Consider the following 21,553-nt stretch of genomic DNA (forward strand, 5'->3'; position numbering starts at 1 on the left):
TGGGCTGAACTGACCTGGTGGGAGCAGGAAAGGACCAGTGCTTAGAGAGACAATGCCTGCTGAACCAGGGTGGCTGGACCTGTAAGAAATCCTTAACTGTCTGTATAGATTTTGCTTTTTCTTCCATCTTTTTTAAGACCTCTTCTGCCTTAGTGTCAAATAAGTTGTTTTTTGTGCAAGGGGGATTCCAACAATTTGGATTTAGCATGGCCTGGCAAGGGCTGTTCATTAAGCCATGTGTGCCTTCTAAGGACAGAACCAGTGACTGCTGCCCTGCAATAAGCTTCTAGGGCATCAAAACCACAGTGCAAGGTGTGTTTAGTTACTTAACCTGCAGAATGCATTAACTCTTGTAACTCCTTAGATTCTGCACAAGCAGGAAAGGAAGACATCTTTTGTTTGAAGAGTTCCCAGGTATGTTGCTGACATTGTAGCATATGGAACTGTCATTTTAGTGTTTTGATAGCAAAAGTAGCTGAGGTGTATACGTTTTTACCCCATTTGTCTAGTGCTTGGGAATCCCTATCTGAGGGGGTGGGATTCTTAGTAGAGGTTGCTTTAATTCCTTTAGGCCCTTGAGAAATTACCTCATGGTGAGCAGCAGGATTTTTAAAAAGAAATTTGTGTGAGTCAGGGACTCTGTAATACCTGTCTAGTTTTCTGGGTGCGGGAGGGAGGGTGTCAGGAGTCAAGCTGGATTCCAGGAAAACATCCTCCACAACATGCAGGATTGGGGAGATGGCCAGGGGACTGTGCTGTGGAAGATCTAAAAATTCCCTGAGTCTCTTTTTTGACTGAGGGTAGTCCTGACTTTCTCATCGGAAATGTTCCCTTAAGGTGTGAAGGGTTTCCCCAAGGGAAAAAACATCTGGGGGAGAGGCTGAAGGAATGGAATCCTCTGCATCAGAATCTTCATAAGCAGAGAGGGGTTGCATGTCTTCAGATGCATCAGTGTCGTCGGACTCCTGTTCAGACAAAACCACAGGGGACAGATCTCTTTTTTCTTTTGGAAGGGGTAGCTTCACTTCCCCTGACCAGCATGATAAGGTGTTCTGCCATTTTATGCATTTGAGACTGAGGCAAGGAAGCAGGTGCCTGAGATTGGGTCATTGGTTTCTTGGGTGTGGTTCATAACCTGGGCCTAAGAAACTCGGTAGTTTTCGAAAGAATGGTAGTCATGAAAGAAGTTGTCGGTTGGTGTTGAGAATCGGTAGTGCGAAGGACTTCCTCATAAGCTGGTGCCTGCTCAGCAGCTCCAGACCCATCCAAGGTAAAGACGACCACAGGTTCCTTAGTCAAAGAAGAATTTTTCAGCATACCAGACTCTGAAAAGGTCTCAGGAGTGGCCTGCAAATCCACAGAAGCGGGCATCAGGGGCTGCAAAAGCACCTCATTGAGGACTGGAGAACTGATGACTAGCTTAAGGATGCATTGTTGGTAGGTTTGGACCTGTGTGCTCTGTCTCTGTCTTTATCTTTATGTTTTTTCAGATGATCTGCTGTCGGATGGCTTACCGAAGCCATATCGGAATTTGAGGACTGTAAGTGAAAATATCTAGCTAAAATAAGGGCCAACGACTTATAGTTCTGGCATTGAACAAAGCACAGAAGCGACAGCGGGGGACGTCATGGTCTGGACCTAAGCAAGTGACACAGTAAGAATGAAAATCTCGGTGTGGTATTTGCTTACCACAGGAAAGATAACTGTTAACTTTTTCTGACATCAGTTAGTGCAAGAAAAAAAGATCCCCAACAGAGTACTTAGCTTTAGAAGACTTCAGCTTTGATTCGGAAGATGAAATTCAGGTAGCCACTGACCGGCACTCATGCAAACTACTTCTGCTTGGGGCTCCACAGCAAGAAAGACTGATGTAATGGTGTCAGCTTCCTTACTTTATACTACTGATGACCTGATATCAGTCCTGAAGCAACAGCAACCGACGCAGAAATACTAAGCCTCTGGTATTCAGGCCGGCCGAGGGCTACCCTGGCAGGGGTAACCCAAATGTGATAACTGCAACAGTGAAACACAAAGAACATCCACAGACCCATGCTGAGACTGCTCCTGATTTCCAGTTCTCCACAGTACCTTAAAATAGGGCATTGCAGTAGATGTAGGCATGCAGATGGTGTGTGTGGACAGGCATCAGAATGTGTCCGACTACTGATACAGACAAATGAATGTTCACAGCAATGTCATGGATCAGACATCTGTGCACTTGTATGTACCTCAGATCATGTTGCACATCAGCTATGTGTGATGCATGAAGGACAGCAAGATAGACACAGTGAGGTAATGGTTGCATTGGCTGCTCAAAGTGATAGTATGCTAGCTGTGACACACTCAGTAGAAATCCTGGCTGGTACAGTACTACAGCAGTGCCATAGTACAAGTAGGGTTCTGCTTGCCCTAACTGTGTTTAGTCAATTGCATCATGGAAGAGACAAGTCACCTTTCGGCAGAACCACCATTGCCCATCAGGCATCAGTGTCTATAGTCCAATAAGCACACACTGCCACTGGCGACCCATCTGCTGTGGTCCTGCAAGTAACAACAAAACATTCAATTTGCAGTCATGCTCCTTCAACTCAACATGGTGTTGTCACACCATCAGTCTCCTCTGTGGAACAACCTGGGCCAAGTGTTTCTATACATGGTAGGGGAAGAGTAGACAGTGGTGTGAGATGTCAGTGAGGTCACCCTAGACTGCAATGGAGTGAGTCCAGCAGTTTCATAAATATAGTGACTCTTTGTATTACATTACTACTTTACTGTTATATATTTTTCCACAGCTATTAAAAGTTCTGAAGTATGTCCTGTGTTATTTTCCTTTTTTCATGTTTTATATTGTAGCGATATGAATGTGTTGCACTGTCATATGTTCCTTATTATTTTCCATACACTGATACAATAATCTGAGTGTGCATGCATACCTGTGTCAGTTTTTCCCTTTGTAGATGATCCCTGTTGTGACAGATTTGCATATGTTCATAATGTTATATATAATGATTATAGTGTTACATCTGATGCCCAGTGTGTTTATCTAGCATATAATTGCCATTAAATACGTCTGTGTGGCTGTGATGGGGCAACACCTGAACATCAGTGCTTAATATGTGCACTCATGTATGTGCAGGTTGCAAGACTCAAAGTTGTGGGTCAGATGCTGCCATGTTGCCTGGGCTTGTACTTGTGGTTGCAGCCCTACATTGTCTACACCTGTGTAGTCTGCCACCTATATTATCCTGCTCTTCCTCTGATACCTTTGGGATGTCATCTTCAGACATCTGGGGGTTTTGGAGTAGTTCACCCAAACTGCTGGAAGACTGCCATGTGCTCTAGTTGGCACGATGTGCAGCATGGCACACACCATTATCATCTGTGGTGCCTTCTCAGGTGTGTATTGCAGTGCACTTCCAAAAGTGTTCAGACATCTCAACCAAGCTTTCAGTACACCAAACAGGCACTCTCTGATGTTTCTGGTTGTTGCATGTGCTCTATTGTAGGTCTCCTGTGCAGGGTTGTATGGTTGACAGTATAGTGCCATTAACCATGGCTCAAGTGGCTAACCATAGTCACCTGTTGTGGAAAAATATAAATGCATTTGGTCAGAATGCTTACATCATAACTGTGTTCCTGTACTTACCTAATAGTAGTCCCTCAGATATATCACCTTGCTGGAATGCAGCCCTCAGTCCACTTTCCCTCCATATGGCAACATCATAGACACTTTCAGGGTGTGTTGCTAAGATGTTTGTTGTGCTGTCATCTGCTGCACAGACACCCTGCCAGTTGATGGATGGCCATCCCTTTCTGTTTATGTATCAGTCTGCTTCAGGATGTACTGGTATCTTGATAGGTATGTGTGTGCAATCTATTGTACCAAGTACATCAGGAAATTTGCAATTCTGTAAAGCATGTCCATTACAGTTCTCTGCTGCATGGGGGTGGATGGTTAGTGTATGTAGTCATCCACAATAATGCATATTGCTTACAGAAATTTTGACAGGACATGGCTGGCACTCCCACAGCATCCTCATTTGTCTCTTGAACATCCCAGATGCAAGTACACCAAGACTGAGACACAACTTTTGTTTCAAGGAGATGGGGTTTCCCTGCAGTCTGCACAGACGTGTGGGGCACATATGTTGCAGACAGCCTGCACAAATTGTCTGTCTAGCTGGTACTTGCTTGTTATTTACTGGTCTGAAACTGGTTTAGCTCCAGCCTTGCTCTGACTCTAGCTAGCTGCCTTCTAGAGTGCACAGCCACAACCTCATGTATTGCTTGCATCACTTGCAGCCTTTTGCAGTTTATTAACTGCAGGTTGCATTTTTATGGGGTTTCTTTAGGTACTGCTATGGAATTCAACAAAATCTGTAGTATTATCTTTTATTCCTTGAGGTCCATGAAGCACACGAAGAGGATTTCCTAAACAGAGTCAATGTGGTAGTTTGTCGCATTTCAGTTGAGTGGTCTATGTGCAATGTGTTTTGGAATCAGATGGGCATGTGCACAATCCGTATTTATCCTAAACTGAACAGCTAAGTACTTCAACTGCCTTCAGAAATTCTTCTGAAATCATATACACAGCAGGTGCACTGAAGGTGAACTTTTCAGAATCCATCCCATTGTGTCAGAGACTTGCTTAGCTAATTTTGGTTAGGAGCTTCATCTAGCTGTCATAGATTTTCTATTACACTTTTGTAGACATGAATCTGTTAATTTCTTAATTCTATGCTAAGCAGGAAGTAACTATTTGACATCAAAGACAATTGCATATAAAACATATACAGTGAGTGGCTTGATATGGTTATTTAACAGTTCTCATAATCTTGCAAAATACAAGCTAATGACAATACACCTAGAAGCTTTTAAATAAAAATTAAACTATGCATCCACAATGTACTCAATGAAAACTTGAGAAATGCATTAGCTGAACTTTTCATTGAGTCATTTTCTAATGAATACATCCATTTAGTCGTGTAGGTTTTGATTTGTATAGAAGGATCAGGGACATAGAAAGAATGACTAGACAAATGATGTCTGAAACGAAATTCCCCATGATTTAATAAAATTCATGTAGGCACAGTGTAGAGTCTACAAGGAATGTATCCATGTACACAGCCATGATTCCCCCTCGAAAGTGCACCATGCATATTAATGATGGCATGCTGCTGAGGGAGAGCATAGGAACAGGGATATTGAATCCATGTAGGGAGAAGTGTAGAAGCTACCCATGATTGTGGATGCCTGGTCAGACGTTATGTACAGGGTGAGGGTCCCTGTAATACTCCCTGCTACTGATGAAATGCTTTTAATTGTTTTAAATGTGTAATATTTTATTTTTATGATTTGTTTCCCCTCTCTGCATGTTTGCGTGCCGGTGCAGAGTGCAGCAATGCCAGGATGTGCTCATATATAGACAGCTAACACCTGCTACACATCTAAAAATAGAAACCAAATGTAATTAATTATCATAATTACATTTTTTTTTAAATTGCCGTTTGCATGGTGTGGCATGGTGCAGAGCCAAGCAGAACTCATACATACATAGCTGACAGCTGCCAGACATCTAAAAATAGAAAATGGATGTAATTAATTATTTATTTCTGGGTTTGTTTAAGCATGTTTGCATGGCATGCTCAGCAAAGCTAACAGGTAGCTCAGTAGTGTATGTGAAGGTATACTAGTTTTCATAATATCCAAGTAGCTAAATGGGTTGAGTTACAGCCTAATGCCTATTAGGTCCTGGGTTTGAGTCCATACCAATCAAGATGTCTATAATTTAGTTTGGTATACATACGTTTAATTTAAAAAATAAATTTATGAAATATGGCACTGCTGCACTGTGCTGAGCACTGCTTAAACTTGTTAACAGCTACTACTCTTTGCATTGTTCTAAGCTTTGCTAAAACCTTTGTTGTGTGAGTTTTCATGCTGAGTAGCTCTGCTTAGCTGGTTTACTTGCTACTAAGCAATGCAGCTCTTTTTTGAATGTTGCTCAGTGATGTGTAAGGGCAGGAAAACAGCCTATATTTGGCACAATAGGTGGGAATTCTGCAACATTCATTGGAGTTCACTTATCAGCTGATATGCCAGGCAGTGTTGGAGAGGGTGCAAGCTTTTGGGTGCAGTGATGTGATGTTCAGGAGTCCAGGGTCTTTGTTGGGCTACTGGAAAAGCATTATGAACCCTGGGTGATGCAGGGAAGTTTACAGGGCTCAGAATGTAAGGCAGAGGCCTGGGACTGGTTGGCCAGGGAACTTGCCAGTGCTACTCATATCCCCCACACTGGAGAGCAGTGTTGTCACCATTATGAGAACCTGAAGGGGAGAAAGAGAGGGAACCTTGGACATATGGGTCCAACAGGCAAGAGCTGAGCATGCCTCACAAATATGTAAGTATGTTTTCCACTGTTTTATCAAAATGCAAGCTGAATGTCTGCAAAACTGGTATGCATAATGGTGTGCTTCTCTCTCAACAGCTACAGCTGTGAAGACTTGCAATGTTGAGTCCCATGCCGGGTGTTTGGCCGGGTTATGCCATGAGTGTGGTAAGTATGAATTTATTATGCTAACAGTAGTGCAGTAATCAAGAAAAAAGCATTTACTGCAATAAAGTATACATGATAAAAGCTGTAGTGCAATAAATGAGAAATTAGAGCTGTAGTACAATAAATGAACAATAACAACTGTATTGTAATAAGCAATTCCAATAACAGTAAGCAAAATAGTGTACAGTAGGATTGTGTTGCCATAACCACTACAGTAGAGCTGTATGCATTGCTTTTCTATGGCAAGGACACTACAGTCAAGTGTAACACTGAAATAGCTGTAGAATGCAAAACTAATGGACTGCAAACTGTATTGCCAACTCATAGTACAGTCCAAGGCTGTCTCCAGGCCAGTATCAGTCACATAATGCTCTCTGTTCCTCCTACTCCAGGTAATAAAGGTATAAGTGTGAGGTAGCACACTCTATGGGCAGATATTGTGTGTGGGCTTCACAGACATTTATCAGCAATACCAATAAAGTGTTAAGCAGCATTGTTGATTCCTAAAGAAGTCCGTCATATATGCAGTACAGCTGTATTCCATGCATGTGTGTTCTACTGTCACTGCACTTAAGTATAACACTGTAATAGTTCTAGAATGCAAAACGAATGTCCTGTAACATGTATTCCTCAACTCACAGTATGGTCAAAGGTTGTCTCCATGCCAATATCAGTCACATAATGCTCTAATTTTCTCCCACTCCAGGAACAAAAGGTATATGGTTGAGGTAGCCCTTGTTATGAGCAGATATTGTGTTTAGATTTCACAGACACTTATCAGCAATACCAATAAAGTGTTAAAGGAACAATGTTGATTGCAAAATAAATCTGTCTAAATATTTCCAGTATGGCTCTATTCCTTGCATGTCTGTACTAAGTTGCTGCAGTCAATTGTTACATTATTTGCAGATGTTCCCTGAAGTCACAGCTATTGGGTTCTATTCCCATGCCTACTAACTAAGGGATGATGTCTGTCTAGTTTATGCACTGTGCACAAACATGCCTCTCAAGTGTCATGATTTCTCATAATGTAATTAAAACTGCCTAATCCATCTGTCATAGGTTCATAGATTAGTACTAAGCTAACTGCCTTTGTGAGCCATTTTAAGTCTAGCCAATTATCCCTTGTGGGTCTCAAACCCTGCACCTTGTGTTTGTAAGGCAAACACCTTAACCATTAGGGCAGGTTTACCACAGGATTACCAGAAAAATGATTACCTGGAAAGCAATGTATTACCAAATCTATGTATTACCTTGGTGTTATTATGTGAAACTGTTCTGTGTAGTTCTGTACCTGCATTTGTTATTGCTTGGCCCATAATGACCCATGCTAACAGCTTGATAGGTATGCATATGGTACATCAGCTAAAGGTGAATTGTAGCCACTGTACTCAAAATTGACACTACATACCTGTAGAGTATGTATTATCAGTGTTTTCAGAGATATAGTTTGCATTGTCAGTAATGGAATGTCTCCCTCTCTCTGTCTCTCTCTCTCTCTCTCTCTCTCTCTCTCTCTCTCTGCCTCCACCCCTCATCTTTCTTTATTTATTATGATTTCTTATCAACATATTTTCTTTAACTATATTTTGATAGAATGTGATTTATTATTGTTGTTTTATTATGATTCAATAGTAACATATTTTGTTAAACTAACTGTTTTGTTGGCCTTATGATTTAATTTTTACTGGCATATTGTTAAGATACTGACAGTTATGTTACTTAATGTTTTGTTGCACATAATATAGATTAATATGTATTTGTATTAATAAAGATAATGTTCCATTATGTTAATACTAAGAAAAGCTTTGGTTATTGCTAACCTTAACTTATTGCTGTACCTCATTTACCACAGCACATCAAGCTAGTCCAGTTCCAGCTGATCTGCCTACCTTGCCTCCTCCGGCCATGGCAGTGGTTCCCAGAATATCTGGGACCCAGACCAGTGGTGGCCCCTCTGCTGCCCCTACACTACCTGTGGCATCAGGTAGTACCACCCCATGGAACGGGCTCAGGCCCCCCCTCTGGGAGCGGTGGTGGAGGTGTAGTTACACAGGCTGATGTGCAGGATAGTCTACCATGGTTTTGACCACTTCCTGCACAAGATTGAGGACATGCTGATCATCCTGGTGGGGCAGCCTCACCCTGGTGCCCAGCTTCCACCACTGCCACCACCCGGAGCAGTGACGGAGTAGTGCTGACAGTCCCATGGGTGGGGTGTGAGTCATGCTGCTGCCTTGTGAAGGCACATGGGACTGATATTCCACAACACCTTCCCTATTCAAAGTGTTCACCCCTTTACATGTCACACACCGCATCTGTCTGCTGTCTTGTCTGTCTGCAAATGCATTCTCACCTACCCAACTTATCTCCTCCACACATACATATCTCCTTTCCCCAAAATTCCACTCTCACCTTCAAAAAAATGGGCACCTGCCCCCCCCCCCCACAAAAAAAAAAATATCATTCCATACATAGCTCTCCATTTCACACATATCCACTGGACACACATAATTTGGTCCAATTGGCTTGACAATGCAGTTATGTTGTCATCACCCATTTCTCTGGGGGTGAGAGTTCAAAGTCATGTACAAATTCTGTCAAAGCGCACAGTTGTTGCTGTACAGGAAATGGATAGCTATGGCTCTTTCCTACACCCTTCCTGCACATCCCTACCTGCCTTTCACTATGTTTTCCCCCTGCTTGCACCCCATTGCACCACTTTCCTATCTCCCCATTTTCCTTTTCTTTATATTTTTTTAGTTCAATGCTGCACAATGCACCTCATCACACAGCTTCGCTAAGCTCAGTTAAATAGAGCTATATTGACTATATGTGTTTTTAAATTGTAATGCGCAGTTACAAAGTAAACACTTGTCTCATATTTTAAACCCAAAATCATCATACCTGAAGACCACTGCATTAACATGCCACACCACACAACTCTTAATTAAAACAGGTGGTTTAAACAAAACATAGTAATTGCCAGTTACAGTCATTAAGTATCTTTTAGCAGAGCTGTGCACCATGCTGTGCTGAGCAAATTTGATTAAAAAGTAATGGAAAAAGTGGGACTGTACCTTGAACTCTCATGCAATAGTAGACAACTAAAAAGCCAACAACATAATAATGGATGGAAGTGACGCCTGTGATAGCAGGTAAATGTGCCCTTTTATCAGCAACATGTAGAAAGACACCTGCTAAGGCATTAATGGCAAAATACATGTTCAACTGGCACCCAGGTGCAGAAATACATCCATATAAAGCCATTCACATACTGATGGATGTAGGATATCTTTGTAACAACCTGCATGTGTGCACATATATCTTGCAAATACAACTGCTGTAGCAGTGACTCAGTGGCTCAGTCTGTTAAATGCCTTGCAAACTGTACATTTTGTAACACACATAGTCCTGGCTTCAAATCCAGTGGTGTGTAGCAATGTAATTACAATATTGTGAAGCCAGCAAATAATGACTGAGTCATGCACTCTGTATCCACACAATGCATATCAAATAAAATGTCTGCATTTCATTGATGAAAGTCACAGGCCTGAAGATAGAAACACACTTCACATATCCCCATACCAAAAGTATAAGTGCATAAAGTGTCATGTCATGCTTTAATATTCATTCACAGAGAAATTCAACTCAGGTACTGCAAATTAGGGCCACTAATATCAGCAGTGCTGATTAGCACAGCTGCACCCCTAACATACACATTTGAAGTACCTGTTTGTAATGGACTTCCCTCATACATAGTCCAAATTACTACCAGATTGTAATGCTTGGCCTAAAAGTCACCCAAATAGTGGACATATCGTTATATTTATTCCCCATGTTGCTCAAGGACACAACAAACATGTGGCCTAGTAATCTGTTAGTGATACCGTTGCCTAACATTCTTACATTAAACACATGCCTTAATTGGACTGGAAAGGGTAGTCTCACTCTGGCTCTGCCTCTACAAATAGGCTGACACAGCTCCCACAGTTACTCCTACAGCCTGTTGTCCTCTAAAGTGTTCACACTCTCTGCCTATAACTATTATCTGCAGCAGCAGCTGCAGCCTATACCACACCCATCTTTATGTAAATGTTGCTGCTATAGACCTACCCCCTCTATAATGAAGTATCTCCCCCCAGTAATGTCCAGCACAAAATATCAGAAAGGGCTCCTAATCTACATGAAGGCCTTATATATTGTACTGTGGTTGCATGTGATTGGCTGATGATAGTACACATCAGCTGTGTTGGCTGCAATTAGCATTTCAGAACCACAGACTGGTTAATAGGTAATCACCTGCTGATGAGAAGCATATTAAAAAGGCAAGCAGCTGGCTATGGGGAATCATTCTGTATGAGACATTCCTCACACAGACACACACGTATGCAAAGTATTAAATATCAGCACATATCAGCAGAGGAGTACTGTACTCCATCAGGTATGTAACCAACTTGTTTACATCAGGATGCAGATGTTTGACTATACTTAAGGGGAATAAGGATTACAACATTAAGCCTTTCTTTGAACTGTGATAATGACATATCAATGATCTCCAGATTTGTTGCATATACAGAGGATGTGCAAGACATCAGGGGTGGAATGTATATTGTCATTGTGGTACACTGGGCTCGTGCAACTCTCCCTTTACAGTGGTTGTAATAGCACACTGCTATTTGTTTGGCAGAGTTGGTTTGACATACTATCAGGGGGGTTGCCCCTTAGGGACTCACTGCAATAGACTCCAGTGTCAGCTGTATGAACATAAAACAGTATCTGTCATGACACACATGGGAACACCTGACTATCGCAAGTATCCTAGTTGTATCCACATGCTTAGTATGTTTGGACACTGTGGAATATGACATGTGTGATCAAACAGTTGATATTACATTCTGTCCTTGCTGTATCTCTACATAGTGTACTTCCATGTATGTGATCCTGACATGTGTTCCCATGTTATTGTCTTTCAGGGAACATGTATGCAAGATGCTGTGCAGCTTTCACAGATCCAGAGAATGAGTTAATACTGGAAGAGCTCTGTCAACACCATGAACTCCTACTGTCCAGGGGGAGACACAACAGGGAACAGTGGGAGGCTTACTGGGCTGACCTTTTCAATTATGTCAATGTCACTTATCATCAAAGCAGGACATATGAGCAGGTTTGACACCACACAATGGACATGATCAATGCTGCATGCAGAAGAGCAGCAGATGTAGCCAGGGATCATGGTGGCACCAGTGGAGGGCCTGTAGTGGAACAACCACTCTCAGCCACTGAGGGATTCCTGGCAAAATCTAGGCACACATGACAGCTCCCAGGCATCCATCACACCCTACATTGTAGATGTGGGAGCCACTGTGTCCATGTCAGAGAAGCATGCAGGTAAGCTCCGTTTGATCAGCATTGCAATACTGTAGCATTCAGTGTGTTAGGACATACATAGTCTTACGTAGGTGTCATGTCTGTCTGCTTTTGTGTGGGGAAGGGTTTCACTGAAATTTGACTATCATCCTCATATTTTGACCAATATAACAATTAACACAGTAACTACTGTAAATGTGAGATATATGGGAATATTACCTTGTGGTTGTGGAACATACAGTGGTACTGACATTACCTCTCCCTCAACTTTTCACAGGTCCATCAGGTATTGGTCAAGTCTGTGGTCCTGCTCCTGGTAAACATGAAATGGTTTTGTTATAGATGTAGGTTAGCCTGTCATCCCAGGCCTGCTGCCTGCATTCCTATACAGTCGGCATCATTTTGAACTGCACACATATATTCTGACTGTACACATATTAGACTCATACCTATGCCTTGTGGGTGTGACCACATAGATAGATGGAATGGTATTGCCAGAACACTACAGAGTGTCATATGTGTCAACTGTGCAGAGTCTACAGAAATGTCAATGGTGTACCTCCCTTCTGCTGATGAGATTGCAATGTAATGAGATGTTATTTGCAAGTAACTACAGCTGTTAGTAGGAAGAGAACTGCCCTAATGTCCTACTGTATGAGGTTGTGTTTCCAACAGGTCTGTCATAGTGATGACAGTGTATAGAGCCTTACATATACATATATCGCAACATAGTACTTTAGGGCATAATGGTGCAGGTATTAATTTAATGCTTTTTCCTGTTGGTGTCTCTGCCCTACACAACATGATGTCACTGTCTCCTCAGACTCTGATGATGATGGTGGCCACAGTGTGGCACAGGTGGAGCTTTTGGTAGCTGAATCTGTCCCAGAAATTGACATACCTCTTCTGCCCTCACTGTCACCACAGACAGTCAGTATGCCCACACATACCCAGTCCCCATAGGCACAGATATTGGACTGTCAGAAGTTGGGAACATTGAACATGAAAGTGTGGCAACTATGGCTGTAGTGAGTCTAGACACTGGCCATAGCTGGAGCACTGGTGAGGTCCCACACAGGCAGATTGACAGGGGAGCTTGTAAGAGGCCAGCTGTCCATTCACCACATGTTGCAGGTGTCACATCATGGGTAACTCTGTGCATGTTTCAGGCTGTCATGAAAGCATAGGCACCTTCTGAACAGAACACCAGATGTATGCTTAGGGTGATGGATGCAGCACAGTCTGACATCCATGTCTGTCTCCACTGCATTGAGCATACTCTGGATTGGACAGAAGGTGGGCTGAGACAGTGTCTGTCTTGGACCACACATTGTCTGTGCTGATACATGTGGTTGGATTTGAGTGTCAGAGACTCATGGACATAAGTCAGCAACCACATCTGCTGATAGTCCACGTGGCCATGCACAACTACAGTCCCGTAGTAGCAGTACATCCAGTACTACAGAGGGTAGTGTGCTGTCCACGCCATGACATGGTAGGGCATGGGTTCATGGTCCTGGGCATTCCTGTGGGATACATGGTCCCAGCAGACAGCAGTCACCATCAGGTACTAGCACCACTTCTGACCTTGGGCATGGAGGTGCCAGTGCAACTCCTTGCAGAGCCATTTCCCATGTTTGGGGCCAAAGACAGAGAACTGTCAACTCTACCATGTACAGTCCAAAGCTGTCCAGTATAAACATATGTAGGGCTAGCACTGAGCTTGACTGTGTACACACCCACACTCACACACAACTGCCAAATGCAAGTCACCTACAGACATACATGGCACCTTTTCATGGCCCATCTTACCTGATTCCCTTCCTGACTCACACACACATGCCATCAACCATTTTGGTTAGCCTATGCTTCTTGCATCCCCACACAGTACCCTGTGCAAGTGATGATACCCGTGCCACATACTTGCCATCTTTGCCACTGATGCAGGGAAATGAAGCTATGCGTCTGATACACAGGGTGACTATATTAGTTAACATGTACTTGTGTAATGCAGTGTTGTTTTGCTATGCCGCTTGTAGTGGTTACTAACAAATACTGTATGCTGGCATTTGTCATGAGTATGCCACATACTTTTATGTACCTTATGTTGTGTGATGCTGTAATGGCTGTATAGTTACACAATGACAGTTGTGTCAAGGACCTGTTAATGTTTCTGTTTCAGGAGTCTGTTGAGATAACCTATGCATACATAGTGGCAATAAAGCAGCACAGGATGGCATGTCAGCACAGCAGAAATATGTCTTCAGCAAGGTACAGCACTATAAATACATGGTCCATAGGTTCATATGTGTATAGCAGGCTAACAAGGATAATGGGGACATTCAGTGTACTCAAGCATCCCTAATCTGTGAAAAGGTCTACTACCCTTGATAAGTCTCACCAGGGTTTTGGGAACTGACACATCTATAGGCTGTGGTGATGAAGATGACCCATCTACAGATATCCTGTGTCCAGTACAAACAGTTGCCCAACACCAGTTATGAGTGGCATGTTCTGCATCCCATTTTGTAACCTGCACATGCTGTGTCACTTCACATGCATGGGAGCCTGTTTCATGTAGGGTGTACTGTCTGTGTTACATACCTGTCTCTTCAGCATGTACTATGTATACCACAGTGATGCTGTAGGTGTGTAGAACAGGTGAGACAGATCTATATTAGATCACCAAATGCTTAAAAAAGTGAACGGTTATTACTCGACCCTATGTAAGCGAAAGCTCACAATTTCGAACTGTCAGAACAGCGATTTTTTTCCAAAAAAAAACACTTTAAACATTACATTAAGTAGGGGGCTCTGCCCCCCCCCCCACTTAAATATACCAACTCCGAGACCGCACTACAGTGCCAAAAACGGCAAAGTAATGAAGCAGCCAAGCAAATTCTTTCCCAGGGAAAGAATTGCTTAAAAGCTGCTTCGATATTTTGCCATTTCAGGCTTTTGAGTTCGACCAAGATGCATTCAAAAGAATGCATCTTCGGTCTTCTAATAGGGAACCGGTGAGACATGTATTAGTCCTGTCATGAATATGCAGGAGTTACACAGTGGGATCTGACACCTCCCTGTATGGAGCCATACAAAACCCCTCCAAAGCATTTAGGAGATAGTCTATACAGGCATGGTCATGACACGAAATCCATAGGACATGTTATCTACACTGTGTATTGGTGTACCTTGGAGCCTGTGTGGCTGCTACAGTCGTACAATATGCCCGTGTAGTGACATAGCAAGGGTGCAATTGCACACAGTGATAAATGTGATGACTGCCACATTCAGTATAGCAGTGACGGTCTGGGATTTACATCCTACACCTGTCAGTATTGATTGTACAACATTTGGTGCATCCCCACATCTTACTGACAAGTGAATGCCAAAGGCTACATTACTCTCTGTGTCCATAACTCCATGTGTAATGGCTCAACTGTGTGCAGACACTACAATATTTTGCAGGGGTGGATGATTTCCTACAAGACAGTATTGTGCAGTTGTTGGCATTTAATCTTTGTCAGTAGCTCAGAGAACAACTGACTGTGTCTTAGGCCATCCTGGATAACTGTTGGTTCTATGTGGGATTCTGTGGTGGCTCCTAATATGCAATCACCTGCTAATGTACTCAGTCAGATGTCACTGACAGTGGCTGTGACTGCAGAGAGGGAATAGGTAGATGAGGTATGCCAATAATAGAGGGTGGTGAATTACACTGGTGACTAGCATCATTGCAGCGTAGGTCTCCCAATGCTATCTTCCCAGACTATGACTGTCAGACACTTGCCTATCCAACAGCTGACATAACACTCTGTACATGACATACAGAGTTTCCAGCAAGGCCTGCTGGCCTAATATTGTTATACACCTTGTCAGGCTTTAGTTGGTGGAGTGAGACATATGTCTGACATCCATTGCATAGTGTAACAGTCAATGGGCTCTGCCAGTTACAGTCAGTAGGCATGATCTGGCCTTGAGCAAAAGTAACAGTGTTTGGTCCAGTGTCAGTAGGTGTATGACAGTGCTAGAGTATGTCTCCATGCTAACTCCTGTCATGACATTTCAGGTGACATGACTCAGAGATCTGGGGGCACTGCTTGGCACTACATGTTAGTTGTCCTCTGTGCAAGTAAATATTGCAGTTACTTCCAGTTTATTGCAAGAAGAGAGTCATGCAAGGTGTCTGTACAGAGCATAGACAAACATATCAGGGAAGTGTAATATATACACACTGAGTTGCTTAGTCATGCTGTGGCTCACTTGCCCAAAGGATGGTCCAGGTCCTTACCTACAATGCTCTGCAGTAGTGCTGTGACATCCCAACATGGGGAACCAATGTATTGCATTATCTGTTTACTAATGTGGGTGATGAGTACAGCCCTCAATGTGAGGTCCTCCCTGGTGGGATCCGGCCAAAGATCATACCTCTCAACCTCTTAGTGGATAAAATCTGGACAAACCCTGACAAAATGCCAGGACAAAGCCGCAAAAATAGGGACATATTTTAAATATTGCTCTTATAAACTTAGAAAGTTGTTAGAGTAACAGGGTTTGTTTATTGATTTAATTGATTTAGTGATTTATCAGAACACCACAACTTTTATGAGGAACAGGCCAAAAAATATGAGCCAAAAATCTGGACATTCTGCGAAAATCTGGACAGTTGAGAGGTATGCCACATATCATTTTCCTTAGAACTACGAGGATGTACTCCCCTTGCAAACAATACAGACATATATGTTAGGAAAGCTATTTATTACCTCCTGTGGGACGGTTGACATAGTGTGACTGCAGTTCTCCCTCCGGATGGGACTGGCAAGTATGCGGAGCTCTACACCCATGTATCATGTCAGCAGCATTACAACTGCATGATCTCGGCTGTATGTGACAGGAGGGACACAGGCTCATCCTGGCTCAGCAAACCAGACTGGTGGACAGCTGCCATTAGCAGGTTGTACAATAACAGGTGGACAGTGCTATGTGTACAGTTTGGGTGAGGGTGCCCCCCCCCTAACATGGAAGCACTATCTCCTCAACTAAAAGAAGCACATAGTGTTGTGATGTTATGCAGACATGGTAAGTGATAAAAGTAGCTACCACACAAAGCATAACCACAATGCACAGTGTAGTTACATGTGTGACCTCAAAGAACAGGCCCAGATTGTCAGTGACCTCATATGTCATGATGCCACAGATGATGGGTCTGTACTCATACATCACCTGTACTCCCACATTGACATTCCTACAACCTATCCCATAACTTCCATATTTACAGAGCAGGTCATAACTGGCATCTCATTGGAAAATACACAGCATCTATTGCACATGCTAACATTCTAGGCTGCATCTCACATGTGGGATGCAACCTAGAATGTTAGCATCTATTGCACATGCTATCATTCTAGGATGCATCCCACATGTGGTTTGACAAGGTTTATAACACCATTGGGAAACATGTGTAATCATACTAACACCACTGGCTGCACACCAGCAGAGTGGACAATGGCAACTGTTATACCCTTGCACAGAGGTGTTGCATCTAATGACCAACATAGCTATACACCTCTTTGTCTAAGTGTCCATATCTGTATGCCCATATGAGGCAATCATCATTGAGCTGATCATCCCACATATATGTCATCTACACACACTTGACTGTACACAGTTTGGATGTGTGACAGGGGGAGCATGACTGTTACAGTTGGTGGACATTTCCGATGCAGTCACCAAGGACCTGGATGAGCGTACATCAGCGCATACAACCCCCTAGACTGAGTAAAACCATCTGACTATATCCCCCACTCAGGCAACATTTACAAAGCATCCACTTATGCATCCACAATACTGTCATTATAGGGGTCACTAAATTGCCTATTAATGGCACATACATGCAACATAGGGACATCCACCTTCAATAGCTGATCTGTAAGTAGCAGTACTCAACAGGGTGCAGTCCTGGGTCATCTACTACTTGGAATCCATTTCACCACAATACATGTGACTACTAACTGACTGTGACTAACAATGTTGGCTGATGCCTGCAAATTGTGAGCACTCAGAGTCTCTGTGGTATGTCACTGTCCTGCAAGAGGGTATTGTGAAGACATGCCTGTTGCCATAAAGTCCATGCAAATATATATGTAGTATCATTTTCATCAGTTAGACCTATGAACCTGGTAAGTGGCACATCATTTGCAACATGTAATATACATACTCAGGGGTGAAAGAACTGGACACACAGACCTTGCCACATAGGTTTACACCTAATGTGTCTCAGATCACCATGTTTCTACATGGAAAGTATCATGTGGCATAGATGAGGCCGCAATCACCTGTAAGTGACATACTCATAACCTTCAAGTACTCTTCTCTCAGCATGCCAATATCTGAGTGCAATGGCCATTTGTTGATGTATCTTTCCTAGCAGTACTGGCAATTGCACACAACAGTATGGTCCCTCACTGGACACTTTGCATCTTCCGTATGTGTTCAATGGGGATCGTCTGCAATGAGTGTTATTGTTGCCTGTGGCATATAGACTAGTCAGAGATGATCTGTGCCTTGCATACAGGGTAATGTATGATGCTGTTTGGTTGCATATGCTGCCTATCTGTAGGGGGCATAATAGATGGATAACTCACTGTAAGGACATTAACCTCGTATGTGATGTTAGTACTACATGCTTTTGGGAGAGATTTGTCTGCCAGACTTAAGCACACCCTTGAAACAGAACCCTGCCTAATGGCACACAGAGCACCTCAGTGCACCTCAGTACATGCCATCTGTATGATTGCCTGTGTGACCTTCATCTCAACACAGGGCAATCTCCCTGTGTCCCTCTTGGACTGGGGCAATATGTGCTGATCCTGTAACTACAGGTATAAAGAAGTCTATTATTGTGAGGGCTATATTGCCACTATACTCATGAAGTTCAAACATCCATGGTTCCATAGCATGATGTAAAATGCTCTAACAGTCTCACACACAAATATGGCCACAATGAGGCTAGCACCTCTTCCAATCACTGTGTACAGGACACACCAAGGCACACAAGTAGTGCAAGTTAGCTGCATGTAGATGACAACATTTACCTGTGTAATGGTACACACTACATATCACAGTACATGATGCACACAACACACCTCATGTCTGCTAATACTATCAGTTTAGGAAATAATATGCTTGATGACATCAGCAGGCCCTGTTGTGCTCAGTTCTTTGGGGGGCCCCATCATACACTACAAATAAAATACTGCAACATGCTACCTATTTCTAAGTTACAAGGTGACCATATTTATGGCATATGGACACACACACACACACACACACACACACACACACACACACACACACACACACACACACACACACACACACACACACACACACCAAGCAGCCTGGAGTGTGATTAGAACCCCCTACCTATCTAGTCTTACATACCGTAGCTCACAGTACTTATCACATACACCACACCTTAAGTCTTATACTACATTGTCAGCTAAAAATCTTAAGGTGGATGACATCATCAGGCCTTGTAGAAAAGGCTAGTTTGGAAGCCAGCAGCAAGTTACAGGGTCAAAAATTAGATAACCATTGCAGGTGGATAGCCCATGAGGGCATGTCAGTTGCTTTGCAGGGACATTTACACACACAAACACACCAAGTGGCCGGGAATGAGATCCAAACCCCCTACCCATCTAGTCTTATCACAATACTACCCGCATGCATCATGGGTTAAGTCTGTTGTATATGTGATTGCAGCCACAGTACTTGTGCATTATACAAACTAGGCTTGTGTTGAACAACATCTGTGGCCTGCAGAGCGATATTGTTTCGTACTGTTATCTGCATCTAGTATCCTAGCAGTGAGATAATTATTATCCTAGTGATGTGTGTATAGTTACCAGTATGGCCATATGTGGCTGTTTGCACTTAGATAGGCAAACTTGTGGGCAGGAACAATGTGCCCTGTCCATGTATGGGTTTTCAACATTATACATTACACCACCTGCTCACCTGTATTTGTCTACATGATGACATCCATCAGACACAGGTGTCTGTAGGTAAGTGGATTATGTACTGTTGCACCCGTAGTTTGAATCCTTTGTGCAAAAGTATGGATATGTGATAGTGCAGATTTACTCACCATTATTAGGGTATGTAGGACAATACAGACATCCACACACATATTTATATATATAACAGGGATGTATATATAAATGTAGTTGTCTGTGTGTATGATATGTATATGTGTTATGTAGCTATATGGGGAGATTCTATGTATCATTTTAATATATATATATATATATATATATATATATATATATATATATATATATATATATATATTTCACACTACATAGATAGATATACTATGTATGTGAGAGAGAGGTAGTGACAGACGGATATGTATATGTATATACATATCTATACATAACAGGTCATGTTGATGAAGGGGCAACAGAATTGTGCTCACTTTAACTAAGTGTATGGGCATGCCCAGTGTGAATGTCAGTACTTATAAAGTGAATCTAGGCCACACCTACCTGTACTCCACTCTGGGATTTTGTGTGTTACACACAGTGACATCTGTCCCTGTTTCTGTAGTATTGCACTTCATCATAATGCCCATGGCATTCCCCAGCTTTCTGCTGTGCTTAATTGTGCCTGAGGTTCATATTGTTATACCACACACAGACTGACAGTCTGTGAATACATCAACATAATAATACCCACATGCAAAACTGTGACTACTTCCAGATTATACCCATCAACACCATCACCCATGCTAATTTACGTAGTCCACTGAGCCACACAGGCTGCCAGACAGAGAGTAGTCATTCATCACATAATCGAGCATAAATATGTACGTTGTTATTTCTGCATTATGTGTGACATACAGTGTGTGATTGAGTTCTATGTTACAGCCCTGAGATTGCCTGGTCTGCTGATATACCATTGCTGACTTGCTGTTAAAGCAGTTATATGATACACTGCTGTGTTGAGGGTGGGGGAGCAACAACACATGATCTGCTGGGATAGACAGTTGTCCAAATATCTCCCTCAACTGATATAGTGAATATTTCAACCATGAGGTGTAGTGAATATTAGGGAACACATGCTATTGGACTGGGTATCTGTAGTCCCATGTGGATGTCACTTCTGTCCACATAGCCCATTATATTTCCTTGGATAAATGGAGCAGATCCATACATGTGATACCATATTATACTAATCCTTACAAGTAGTGTGTAGGTTAGAGACTTACCTTGCAAATGCAGCAGTTGACAGGACTGTATTTCAGGGCTGACTCTGTGTGATCCAGTCTGTACACAGCCAATACATGGATAAGTATAGATTGCGTGGGTTGCCTGACATCAATAATTTTAACATATGCATGTGAGTAAGAGTAAGGCATCAGTCCCTAGGGCCCTAAGTTATCAGTGAATGTAATGTATGTTGTCCCTTAGCCAAGCCAGGGCATACTGGACATGCCTATGTCTGCCTACATGGGCATCATCAGGGGGATCCTCCTCTGAGTCCTCCTGTGACTGTAGCTGTGGTGACCTAGGCACTGGTGAGGGGCTGTGTATCCCTTCCCTTCATTAATCCTGCTGCAGCTGT

Source organism: Protopterus annectens, chromosome 4.part1, assembly GCF_019279795.1.
Source record: "Protopterus annectens isolate FY-2018-M chromosome 4.part1, PAN1.0, whole genome shotgun sequence".
NCBI lineage: Eukaryota > Metazoa > Chordata > Ceratodontiformes > Protopteridae > Protopterus > Protopterus annectens.